Genomic DNA, 13,371 nt, shown 5'->3' on the forward strand with positions numbered 1-13,371 from the left:
GCACATAAAGAAGGGGAAATCCATTTATTGCCCTACCTTTATACCAAGGTGATCACTTAACTGACTTTAAACTGACTTTTTATATATGTTCGTCAAGTCATTACGATTACAACAATATGTAACTTGCGTAACTTTTATTGTATCTGATGGCCTGTAAAAAATTCAAACCATTGTTAACAAATATATGTTCCTTAAAATTGCTCTATTTCCAGGCTTATAGCGCTTTTATCCTTTGGTTTATGGGGCCTTGATTGAGCATTTGCGACTTTTTGAACGCTTTTTATTACAATTTTTCTGGATTTGATGCAACCAAAAATGCGCACTTTTGAATTTTTTTTTACGCTTATGCTGTTTACTGTGCGAGATCAGGAATGTGATTAATTAATAGTTCGGGCGATTACGCACGCGGTGATACCAAACATGTTTATTTATTTATTTATTATTTATAACATGGGAAAAGGGGGGGGGGTGATTCAAATTTTTATTAGGGGAGGGTTTTTTTTATTAATAACAACACTTTTTATTTTACTTTTACACTTATACTAGAAGCCCCCTCTGGGGTTAGGGTTATTTTCCCTGGGGTTAGGGTTATTCCCCCCCTGGGGTTTGGGTTATTCCCCCCCCCTGGGGTTTTGGTTATTCCCCCCCCCCCTGGGGTTTTGGTTATTCCACCTGGGGTTAGGGTTATTCCCTCTGGGAGACTTCTAGTATGTGCACACTGATCTCTCAATGAGATCTATGCTGCATAGTTATACAGCATAGATCAATAAGATAGGCACTAGATTGCTTATGGCTGCAGCAGCCGGAAGCAATCAAGTGCCGAGCCGGGATCAGCACCATTACGGCGATGAGCCCGGACGAAAGAGGATGTGTCCTGGAGGAGCGATCCACCCCACTAGACACCAGGGATGGCTGCATTAAAGTAATCGGATGCAGCTGTCAACTTTGACAGCTGACTCCAATTACTTTATTATCCGGCACGGCGATCGGACCGTGCCGCTAATTGGCCACCGTGCAGACCCGCTCTGAACACACGTAAGTGGCCCTGAACGTACGGGTACGTCCAGGGTCGCCTAGGGGCTAAAGGGGTAGTTCACCCCCCCCCCCCCCTCCCAAAAAAAAAAATAATATTCTTTTAAATAAACTGGTGCCAGAAAGTACCAGAGATTTGTAATTAACTTCTGTTAAAAAATCTCCAGTCTTCCAGTATTTATCAGCGGCTGTATGTCCTGCTGGCACCTCTGTCCATGTCAGGAACAGCAAAAAGAGCAGCAACAAATCCGGTTAGGAAATCTCTACTGCTTTTAACAGTTCCTGACATGGACAGAGGTGGCAGAGCACTGTGTCACACTGGAAAGAATACACCACTTCCTGCAGGACATACAGCAGCTGATAAGTACTGGAAGACTTGAGATTTTTAAATAGAAGTAAATTACAAATCTCTGTCACTTTCTGACACCAGGTGATTTGAAAGAAAACATTTTGGGTGAAGAACAAGAGGAATTGAGAAGCCCACTGGTTGTGCACCTGCTAGGTGAGACGGGAACCATTGAAGCCAACATAACAAAGATGGAAACATTATGTATGAAATTATTCTTATCCTAAACCCATTGGTTCATTTGACGATGACAAATAACAGCAAACCCACTGGAAGATATGGTGCAACGGTGGGATCGGACCTCCAGTGTGAACAGACCTCCAGATTTACAGTAAGGGCCCCATTCCACAGGACGATTATCGTTCACATAATCGTTACCGAAAACGTGTTAAACGTGATAAATCGTTACCGATACCCATGTTTAATAGATCTCCCTCAAAATGTAAATAAGTCCTAATAGCAGCGATTAAATTTATCTGGTGTTGAATATTCCGATTTCCCCAGTTTTTATGACTTATTCTGCTAGTCTCTAGTGATTCGGCTGCAAATATGTTCAGAACAAAGTACAATCAATCTGAGCAGTTTTAGTCAGAAGTGTGAAATTGACCAGTTTCAGAAAAAAAAAAAAGAAAAAAAAAGGTTGACTTTGTGTTTGAACAAGATGGTGTTAGGAATACTGGTATAAAGGAAGGTGTAATGACTGACTGAGCAGCTCTAAACATCATTTAATTCACTTTAATACACTTGAATAGTTTCCTGTAGACGCCGCCAAAAGTTGAGGTACATGTAATTAGCATTGCCGGCTGCAAAATAGATTATGTGATTGAGGAGTGTGCACATCCGGCCTCCCGGTCTTTCAGCACCGCCGCCTCTTGTACAGGGAAGCATTGTCCGACTACTGGCCGCTACAGGGCAGGATCACATATTATCACATATTATTGTCATCGATGTTCCGGGCCAAAAAGCCTTATTATAAAAGCCTCATATTTATGCAAGTATGTATGGGCTTAAAGGGGTACTCCGGCAAAAATCTTTCACATCAACTGGTTTCAGAAAGTTATATAGATTTGTAATTTACTTCTATTTAAAAATCACAACTCTTCCAGTACTCATCAGCTGCTATATGTCCTGCAAGAAGTGGTGAATTCTTTCCAGTATGAGGCCATGTTCACACAACGTGTGTGAATGAAGTGAAGGTATGTGAATTAATACATTGTATGTGAATGGAATCCTGGCCGGAGCGTATACGCTCCAGATGGGATTCCATCCGGCCGCTCAAAAAAATGACATGTCAGCTTTCTGCGGCCGCTATTCATCGAATAGTGGCCGCAGAAGACATGTCAGTTCACACAATGCGGCTCCGGCCGCACGCTTCATTGTGTGCAACAGTGAATTGGGATTCGGGCGCACACAAGTGAGCCCGCACCCGAATTCAGCAGTGAAGTGAAGATCACCCAGTCGGTACTGCAGCACTGGCTGGGATGATCTTCAGTGTTATATTTAGTGTGAACATGGCCTTCTTTCCAGTCTGACACAGTGCTCTCTGCTGCCACCTCTGTCCATGTCAGGAACTGTTCAGAGCAGCAGCAAATCCCCATAGAAAACCTCTCCTGCTCTGGACAGTTCCTGACATGGACAGTGGTGGCAGCAGAGAGCACTGTGTCAGACTGGAAAAAATACACCACTTCCTGCAGGGCATACAGCAGCTGATAAGTACTGGAAGACTGTAGATTTTAAAATAGAAGTTAATTACAAATTAATATAACTTTCTGTATAAGTACCGCGCGCTAACCAATTGCGCCACTGGAGCTCTTAATATAACTTTCTGAAACCAGTTGATTTGAAAGAAAAAGATTTTCGCCAAGAAGTGACCAAGGGATGTCATGGTGTCCAATAGATTAGGTCCGAATTAATTACATTGGTATCATAGGTCACAGTTGTGCTTTTTCTGTTCCTTTCACTCATGGTGTTATAGTGAGAACAGGGAGTGGCTAGCAGAATAATTGTTTTCAGATGTCCTGAAATGTCCTCCATATATTATACGAAGGAATTTGAGGAATTTGTAATATTCTAGTCAAGCTTACTGGAGGTCTTTGTTTGTGATGTACCATAATTTATAGCAACCTTTAGTACACTAGAAAATATCTTATACACAGGGCACAACTGTAAAACCAGTTCCCAATGGCCAGAATTCTGCATTTAAATGTCTGTATTATGTCCTTATATCTGTAATTCCTCTGGCACTATGGCGGAGATCTAAAAGGGGACCAATGATACGGGATGGAAATGCTGATGGGGGTCCAAGCACTGGGACCTCACTGATGTCGAGAACGGGGACAGAGTCTCCCACCAGAATAGAGCTCTGCGCTGTTCATTCTCTATGGGAGATTTTGGAGATAAAGCTTTAGGGTCCTTTTACACGAAGAAACTTTTAATGATTAACCCTTAGGGGACACAGCCAGTTTTCATTTTTGCGCTTTCATTTTTTCCTCCTTGTGTGTATAGGGCCATAGCAGTTGCACTTTTCCACCTAGAGACCCAGATGAGCCCTTATTTTTTGCGCTAATAATTGTACTTTGCAATGGCAGACGTAGTTTTTGCCTAAAATATATATTATAAATAAATATATTATAAATAAATATATTGCAAAACCAGGAAAAAATTATATATGTGTTGTTTTTATGCCGTTCACCCTAGGGTAAAACTGACATGTTATACATGTTCCTCAAGTTAGTATGATTACAACTTGTATAACTTTTATTTTATTTGATGGCTTTTAAAAAATTAAAACCTTTTTTAAAAATATATCTTCCTTAAAATCGCTCTATTCCCATGCTTATAACGGTTTTATCCTTTGGTCTATGGGGCTGTGTGAGGTGTCATTTTTTGCGCCATGATGTCTTCTTTCTATCGGTATCTTAATTGCGTATATACGACTTTTTGATCGCTTTTTATTACAATTTTTCTAGATTTGATGCGACCAAAAATGCGCAATTTTGCACTTTGGAATTTTTTTGCGTTTACTGTCGGGATCGGGAATGTGATAATTTATTAGTTCAGGCGATTATGCATGCGGCGATATCAAACATGTTTATTTATTTATTTTTATTTATAAAATGGGTAAAGGGGGGTGATTCTGACTTTTATTAGGGGGATTTTTTATTAATAATTTTTTTTTTTTTACACACATACTAGAAGTCCCCCTGGGAGACTTCTAGTATGACTGCTCTGATCTGATCTATGTTCGTCATCAGCCGAAAGCAATAGAGCCATTAGGGGGCAGACCCCAGCCTGACAAAGATGCGGGGATCACTCCTCCACGACCGTGTCGCGCGCGCGGGGGGGGGGGGGCACAATAAATGATCGCAAACTAACTTGTTTATCATTAACCTGAAAGCGATCACCATATTGCACCGAACTATAGTCGTTGGTTATGATGTTTTACTCCATCTGATCCCAGCAATTGAAGGAACAATGTTGAATTAGACTGAACGATTAGCGAACATTTAACGATGGTTTCGGTGTCGGCACCAAATGATCGATGAACGATTTCTTGTTGGACGTTGATCTTTACCTGCATTCACACAAAACTATTAGCATTTACATTTCAATGATATAACGATAAATCATTGGGTCCCCATTCTCAGTTGAACCCCCCTGATCACCCTGTTATCGCTTTATCTATGGATAGAGGATCATAAGATTAGATGGGATTACCACTTTAACATTCACACCACTGATAAATTTCCTTGTGGATTTGATGTTTAGTGTGAATGAGAGTTGATCTACATTGGTGGTACTACATTTTTCCAGATTTACCACTTGCAGAATCACTCACTGGATGGTTCTTTTATATTAGGGTATACTACACTTATTACACTAGTCACAATACCACTGGTAGAATACGGTCAGGGAAGGGACAAAGTGGATACAGACGGTGAACCCTGAACTTGTCCCTACCTACTGTCTCAGCCTACTTGCTTTTCATAGCCTTAGATGACTAGGGACAACAGTCCCTAACTTATGAGGGCAAGCTTCAGCTTCGGAGCGACCTGTCTGAGCTGACAGGCAATTCAGCCAATTACTGTCTGGGACCGCCATGACCAGTGATTGGCAGAGCGGCCTGGCAGCTCAGACAGGTCGCTCTGAAGTTGCAACACATGGTGCCAGGACGCTTACCGAGTGCAAGAGAAGACCGGGACAGGTAAAATATTAACTGTTTGGGCAAGGGCTGCATGGACATCGCTAACAATGTCTGTGTAGCCTTAGCTAAACGACTATCAGGCCGTGCAATAGGCCCAGTTAAAGAGCGGGTTCGTTTACAATATTGATCAGGCCTTCATCAGCCTGTGTATTAGGAACCTAAGAGTCTGGGACGGTGATCCGGACGGCACAGAAGACTCCACTGGAGCGAGTTCAGGTAAGGATCTAACAACTACATAGCTTCAGTACACCTGGTTATAAATGTAAAAAGCATTGGATGGTCCCGTCATGAATATTATTCTGCATTTTCTTCTATAACGTTTTCTATTCACAGCGCTACAAGCCACAGCCAATAATGTGTGCAGACTAAAAGTTTTGTTCCCATTGCTGCTAATGCTGAAGTAGTGACCCTTGGCGGAATATTGATTTTTCTTCACATTCAATAAACAAGACTTATTAGGTCCATTGGCCACACTGACACTATCCATCTTACTAACCTAGGCTCGGATACTGCAGCAGAGTATCACTATTGTAGGGGAAGAGGCCTCCTCCGAATAGGTAATGAAGAACTGTTTGGCCAATTGATCGACCATTGAGAAGTCTAATGACTGTTTAGCCACAACTGAGAGGCCATTTGTCTCAGAGAGTCTAAAACATCACAATCAGCTGAAAGAAAGTCATTTGACTGGACAGCTCCTGATATTAAAGCCAGCTACTAACGTGTAGCCTACGTATGTCCAGACAAGTCTCTGTCAAGATATATTACAAAGTCTGAGGTTGGTGAAATAATTACTGAGTACATGTTTGTTCTAGGAGTGTATGCACTGTCCATACAGAACACACCAGACTACCAGATATCTGGTTATTTACAAATATATTTTACGGCTACATTCTAACACAGTATTTTTGCTCAGTATTTTGCAACCAAAACCAGGAGTGGATTGAAAACACAGAAAGACTCTGTTCACACAATGTTGAAATTTAGTGGATGGCCGCCATTTAATGTCAAATAATAGCCATTGTTTTAAAATAATGCCAATTATTTGCCATTAAATGACGGCCATCCACTAAATTTCAACAGTGTGTGAACAGAGCCTTTCTGTCTTTTCAATCCACTCCTGGTTTTGGTTGCAAAATACTGAGCAAACATACTGTGTGTGAATGTGAAATGGAGAGAAGAGTGCAGCTGCACCTCACACCTATGGCTGATACTAAAGCCGCTAAGCTACTTTAAAGACAAACACCAGGAATTTGGTATACAATTTGATCAAACCAATACGCCCCGTGTACCACATGCAGGTATTCTGGTTCACACAGGTCCCATACTGTGTGTGAACATAGTCTAACACATAATTAAAATACTTGTACTTGTATAACTTATTTGTGTATACGATTCGTAATTTCCCATTCTGAAGAGGATTTAGATCTTATTTTGCATTTACATTTACCATTTATCTTTTCTATCTGCTATCAAAATAGATAATGCCACTTCTTACAGAAGACCCTTCTGCTTAACAACCTCGCTGTCATAATCTAGGATCAAGGTAACATGAAAATTAACAGGATTTTTTTTTTTTTTACAAACAAATCCAAGCACAAATACTTGGTGAGTGTAAAGGATATGTCTATACAAAATAATTCTCTGTAATTCTTTGCTGCCACCTTTCAAGAACAGTTTCCTCAAGGACGTGGCAACAGGTTGGCATACCATCAACTGAAAAGCATTCTGATTTCCAATTGTAATTTCAATTGTGTCCATGCATTCCCTTTATTTGTTGAAAGCAAGATATATTTTATTAGACTGTCTCATACTAAACCCAATTTATTTGGTTGTGTAATAATGCAGATCGTCTTAATATGGCAACCCAAAGGGAACACAGACCAGCATGGCGTAGGGTGGAGGGGTGGGGGCTGTGGTATGGCTAGGAGCAGCCCTTAAGGCCCTATTACACGAAGCAATTATCACCGTATTCGGCACATGTAATACCGCCAGCAGCGATCAGGAAATGAGGAGCAAGTATGCGCTGACCTGACAGGTTGGCGCTCATTAGCTCTCCTGAATCTCCCCGTGTAATAGGGGCTTTAGGGTGGCACATAGGAGTGGGGCAGCACAATGGTGATAGATGGTGATGGTTTCCCTAGGGCACATCCTCTGAAGTGTCTGGTCTGATGGTGTTTTGGGGTACCCTTAATGGTGAGGTGCAGGAAAACCCAAACTCCAGTTTCATAGCACAATAAAGCCCAGAGGCAGGAGGGTCTGGTCTAGATGTCCTACCAATGTTCACTCTTCTGTTCAGCTCATTGCTATCTCCCCACTTCGACAATATCCATTGGGGGGGGGGGGGGGGGGGGGGGGAGAGATCTGTAGTGTTTGTGACCATGCTGCACTAGGCTCAGCCTGAAGCTTTGAACTGTATTAAGTATACTACTATGGGGATTTTTTACATCTTATTCCCAAATTCTAACTCTCTCTTTTCTTCTCCTACTGTATTAAGATATGGACTGGGATCAATTACCAGAATATTACATGGATTCTAAAGGGGGGGGGGGGGCAGCCTGTAAGCACCTCTCTAACCTTCCTCCTGTACTGTCCAGTGGTGTGTGTGTGTGTGTGTGGGGCTTAGAGTTAACTCCTCCCTAACCTAGAATATTCCCGAAACTGAGTGCATAAAAGACAATGAGGTGGTACCCAACCAACAGGCTCTGAAGTCTTCCAAGTGGGACACTGCACAGTGACTGCCAAGAATAAGAGCCTGGGTGTGTTTTATTTTACAATATGCTTCCTATTTTACTTTTATGCCTAGAACTGTAAAATCCATCCATTCTCGATATTTGGATTTTTTTTTTTATAGAACAGGTAATTAACAGTAATTAAAAGTGAAGGAGAGGCGGATATGTGCAATACATTTCCATCAGATGTGGTTGATAAATCCACAGTACGTGAATGTAATCATGCCTGGGATAATAAATGGATGTCTATCCTAAGAGGAAAATAAAAAGGCTGACTAGAATGAATATATGCTCTTCCTCTGTTGTCAATCTTCTACGTTTCGAACATAAAAGTGAGTAAACAAATACAGTGTAGATTTGGAGCTCGTACATGCACTCATCAGTACACCACAATTCCATTACTCTCTATACTCCCACCCATCTACCATTCAGTCCCATAGGACGACATGACATGTAGAGTCTTCTTATAAGTAGGATAGAAAATATTCATCATTCCCATTGCTCCTAACTGGCTGCAAAGAACTACAGAAGGATAAGTGTTTCACCTCAGTTGTTCAGTAATGGAGTCAAGTATGGGTGAAAAGTCTTGATATGCAAGTTTGTAATGAAGAAAAAAAGAAAGGAGCTCAAACTTTTGGGTAGGATTTCCAATATGACATGAATATATTTACTGCGCTCCCATTAAGAGTCAGCTAACCTTACGGCGTGAGCAATACGACTGCCCTTTCAGAGCCCCTGTCAGCCGTCCCAATAGATTTGTTTGGGAGAATTTAGTATCAGACAAAATGACAGAACCCGATGGACCTCACTGTAAGGCAGTAAGGTTAATGGGGCTCCTGCTGTTCTGCTATAAACAATTGTGAACGGTGCCGAACTTCTAGTCAGTATATTCTAGCATTTTAGTTGTCCTACTCTGTTATTGTTTTGTAACGTCTGTGAGAACAATGGGGGAGATTTATCAAACATGGTGTAAAGTGAAACTGGCTCAGTTGCCCCTAGCAACCAATCAGACTCCACCTTTCATTCCTCACAGACTGTTTGGAAAATAAAAGGTGGAATCTGATTGGTTGCTAGGGGCAACTGAGCCAGTTTCACTTTACACCATGTTTGATAAATCTCTCCCAATAGGTTTATTTTCATGTACAGTGGTGCCTTGGATTACGAGCATAATTCGTTCCAGGACCGCGCTTGTAATCCAAATCCACTCCTAAACCAAAGCAAATTTTCCCATATGAAACAAACATTCAGAAACAGCAGAGTATGTGATATTATAAGTTACTGTACAGTAATGGAGAGGATGGGAAACACAAGGGCGGACAGAGACTTCAGGGAGCATGAAGGAATGAGCAGGGCAGATGTGGGAACAGTATAGCAGCGCTCTCTGTCTGGGGAGAGAGTGGTTACAGCTATAGAGAGATTACCTCCACAGTCCTGTCCCCTGATGTAAGCCCCAGCCTGAAGTGGATCTGCTATGATTTGGAAGGTGAGGGAGACTTCCTGGGTCAGAGTACAGGGCTGTAGACCCCGCTATGCAGACTATGCCCCTCTCCCCCTCCCACCCAGTACAGGGAGCTCTCAAACCAAAGCAATGCTCAAGTCACTAAGTCATAAACCAAGGTACCACTGTATTAGGATTTATGGACTAAGGGTTAATAGTTGCTGACTACTAATATTTGTGGCACTCCGACTTTTCGTAGTGTTTTTAGTTTGGTAACAGAAGTTCAGCCTTTGCCCTTAAGAAAACTTGTTTTAATTTTGTACTGTAATGGGCACCTTAGAAGATCATCATTAGTAGTGGATTATAATAGGTCTGTTTTGGGTGGTAGCCCAGGTACCCTAAGCTCCTAGGCGCCCAAACAAAGACTCATACTTTCAGTGGTCTGTTGTCTCCTGGCTACAGTGCCACCATGATTTCCAAAATATCACAAAACAGGAATGCAAAAAACTGTTTACGCGTTTCGGCGCTTTTCACGCCTCGGTCACAAAGGAGTATACTCAGTTGTGACCAAGGCGTGGAAAGCGCTGAAACACGTAAATAGTTTTTTGCATTCCTGTTTTGTGAAGATTTTTCTAATAAAGAAACTGCATTTTACCCGAAGAATGGGTGCTGGACATTTTTCATATCCATAGTACACTATGGGTGCAGCCAATTTCAGCCAATTTTTTTTTTTTTTTTTAAAGTTTCAACATGTCGAAAGTTTTTCTTTAGGACAGGTGCACTTTAAGAAAAAAGAAAAACAATTTCGATTAATTTTTCTTTACCACTACTGCCATTATCAGGTATAATCTAAAGGTAGACATTGTACCCTATCTGAAATTGCTTTCTTCTATAAAAAAACGAACCTGGCAGAACAAACCAAGATCCACATTTATCTTTTTCCTGTGATAAATTCTCCTTTATATTTACCGAGTCGGAAGCTCCATTGTTAAAGGACACTTCTTCTGCTTCTAATGCCTAGGAATACTAAATAACATTGTATACCGACAATATACTATGCAATCCTTATCCACGATGCAATCCGAGCACTATGTCATGTATATAAACAATACCTAGACAGGTGCGGAAATAAAACGCGTGCACTGACGCTGTACAAGGACTTGTTTTTCCATCAAGGAGCAAAGATCTATCCGCTGCCTTTTAGTTTCCACTATGTGAGTTTTATGAACATCAAATAATAAAAGTTACAAGCAAAATATCATCATGACTTTTATAACCACTTGAAAGTCAATTATAGGTCTGTGGTTACTAATGGCAAGTCGATTTTACTGGGAGATAAGCTGCTCTTAAAAAAAAATGGGAAAAAAAAATTGGTGCTCTTCATCAGAGTGTTTTCACACAAAAATAGTCATGACAATAGATGCCTGATAAACAAAGCTCTAATGTACTGCAGATGACAGACAAGTCAATAACTGTGGGTGGGATAAGTAACTCATTGTGCCCATATCTGTTGTCTAGGAAGGAACCCAGGTCCCTAGGAGACATCTTATCTACTGTAAGTTTCTGGTGCGTATTCTGCAGGGAACTGGGTCTACTAAAAGCATCTTCCCAGAGGACCTGTTTCTCAGCTTCTTTTCCTTTTGCTCATTTTTATGACTATGATTTTCCCTAGTATGTTTTTCCTCTATTGATTTTTTATTTTTTTTTTTGCTAAATTGTATTTACTTTTGTGGAATTGATGGTAAAGACACAATAATATTTCATAATGCATTCTTACTACGAAACAGGAAACAGCATCTGCTCATATTAGGCTGTGTTCACACTTTATACTGCAGAATATAGATGTAGTCTACCAGTCACTGTGTCTGGTCCATTTCCTGAATATATACTTTTATTTTGCAAAATTTGCTGCTACACTACTAACAATGACTCCGAAATCCGACCCTATAGTTAGATGTGAATGTTACCTATTTTAAATTTTTGATGCATTTAGTATATATATATCAATACTATGCATGATGATAGATAGATAGATAGATAGATAGATAGATAGATAGATAGATAGATAGACAGACAGACAGACAGACAGACAGACAGACAGATAGATAGATAGATAAATAATAGATAGATTGGAGATAGATAGATAAATTTGTAATTTACTTCTATTTAAAAATCTCCAGTCTTCCAGTACTTATTAGCAGGGGCGTAGCTAGGAGATTCATGGAGCCCCATAGCAAAAAACTGTATGGTGGGCCCCCACTCCACTACACACTAATATATATATATATATATATATATATATATATATATATATATATATATATATATATATATATAATATACAGTATATACACACATAATCTGTGATGTGGCCAAAAAAAAAAATCGCTTATAGCCAGAGGCAGAATCCTATGGTTATATACATAGGTGCAGTAGCAGACTACCTTTTGCTTAACCCTTTATTTACTGCAGTGTGTAAGTGACCCAGTGTTCTCTGACATGCTGCAACACAAAAAAGGGTTAATACAGAAGACAATTTGGCTTTCTCCTTCACTACTCCTGCACTGATAACCCCTGACCTCTGTAGGAACTCAGAGAACAGAGGTCAGAGGTTATCAGAGTAGTCAGGCAGAGAGCTAATTGTCTTCTGTATTAACCCTTTTTTCTGCCTCTATGGTAGCTACGCCACTGCTTATTAGCTGCTGTATGTATGTGTGTATGTATGTGCAGGGCTCTCTGCTGCCACCTGTGTCCTTTTCAGGAACTGTCCAGAGCAGTAGCAAATCCTCATAGAAAACCTTTCCTGCACTATACTGTTGGCACTAAAGTCAGTGCTTATAGATTTTCTTTTTTGTAATATGTTCTTCAAAAACCTAATAAAAACATTGAACCAGAAAACCTCTCCTGCTCTCCAGACTGGAGAGAATACACCACTTCTTGCAGTACATACAGCAGCTAATAAGTATTGGAAGACTGGAGATTTTTAAATAGAAGTAAATTACAAATCTCTGGCACCAGTTTTAGCTGATAAACCCATTTAATATAGACATTTTTATATTGTAATACAGCTTCAGAAAAAATGAGGTTCTTAGCATACCAAATAGTGTGCACCATCCCACTACAGTAAGGTGACCTCAGAAACGGGGACAGACCCTTTCCTTTACATATTGCTCTCTCTTAGGCTAGCAATAAGCCTTGGCAAATTGTGGGCATGTAGGATCCAGCTATTCCCTGCCTAAATCCTCCATGGGGACGGGTGGAGGGCAAGATGCAAGATGGGGTTCTATCATTTATGAGGATGGGTGGAGGGCAAGATCCAAGATGGGGCTCTATCCCCCATGGATGATATAAACAGGGAAAAGCTGGATCCTACATGCTCAAATTTTTCAAGCCACCCCTCCCCACGTTTATTGCTAGCCCAGGAGAGGCATGGGGTATAGCGTAGGGTCCGTCCCGTTGAGGTCACCTTACCGTGGTGGGGTGGTGCACAATATTTGATGAAATGGTATCCTTATGTTATTTATTTATTTTAAAGAAATTTATGATCTTGAAAAATCACTGCCCCTTGTCCACACATGTCCCCATGTAATAGGAGATGTGCGGCCCATAGCTGATAGCAGGA

This window comes from Dendropsophus ebraccatus, chromosome 11, assembly GCF_027789765.1.
Source record: "Dendropsophus ebraccatus isolate aDenEbr1 chromosome 11, aDenEbr1.pat, whole genome shotgun sequence".
In the NCBI taxonomy this organism is placed as follows: Eukaryota; Metazoa; Chordata; class Amphibia; order Anura; family Hylidae; genus Dendropsophus; species Dendropsophus ebraccatus.